A 1094-nucleotide genomic window follows, 5' to 3' on the forward strand; every position below is an offset into this window, starting at 1 on the left:
AACAACAACAACAACAACAACAACAAGACAGTATTAATAAATGAATTGGTCCATCTCTGTTTGCCATTGAGTAGGAATCAAAACATAGCCAAACCTCTAGCTGATTTCGAAGAATGGAAATCACAGAAAAAGAGATTGTCCATCTTTCCATTTTGAAATTTCTAGTAGAGTAATACTGCCAGACAAGTGTGTGACCCCTGAGTTAGCCGGGCAACTTCGTATTGACCAAAAAAGAATCTCAGCTGTACTTTACATGTTTGAAAAAATGATAAGATTTTTCTCTTATATTTAAGGATATTTAAGGTAATTTAAACTACAAAATTGAAAACAAAAATTGACTCAGGAGATACAAGTAAATATTCATATTTCTAAGACATGTACGTGCAAAGTTCAAAAGCTTAGACAATAGTGATCTGAGATGGAGTAGTATTGGCCACTTTGAATCAGAGAGTCATATGATTTCTTATAATAAGTGATAATTAAAAAGCAGTGTTGCATTCTTAGTAAAAAATAACATTATAAGATCTGTCCTCAAGTACAATGCTCTCTATACATATACAAGAAATACCTGTTAAAACAGCTAATATTCAGATATGCACATATTAATTAAAGAGAAAAATGAAGTAATTGAGGATTTAAACCAACTTTCACAGTCTAAAATTGATCAAATATGTAATCAAGATACATTATTAGTAATTGGTGAGTGGTATTAGAGAGTTGGAAAGGAGAATTGATAATTGGAAAATACAGACGGTTGCAGAAATGAAGATCATGATCAAATGACATAATTTGCATAACTGTTGATGTGTTAATTGATAATTGTTGTTGTTGTTATGTGCCATCGAGTCCCTTGTGACTCATAGCGACCCTATGTATGTACAACAACCCTAAACTCTGCTCTGTCCTGTGCCAATCGCACTGTCTCTGACCTTTCCATCCCAATTACCCCAGTCGCTGAATCAATCCACCTCATTGAGGGCCTTCCCCTCCTGCGCTGTCCCTCCATCTTACCAAGCATGATGTCCCTCTCCAAGGACCTGTCCCTCCTTACAACATGTCCAAAGTATGTTAGACCAAGCCTCAGAATCCTTGCC

Source organism: Elephantulus edwardii, unplaced genomic scaffold (assembly GCF_000299155.1).
Source record: "Elephantulus edwardii isolate Elephantulus edwardi_28Jun2011 unplaced genomic scaffold, EleEdw1.0 scaffold00036, whole genome shotgun sequence".
Taxonomy (NCBI): Eukaryota; Metazoa; Chordata; class Mammalia; order Macroscelidea; family Macroscelididae; genus Elephantulus; species Elephantulus edwardii.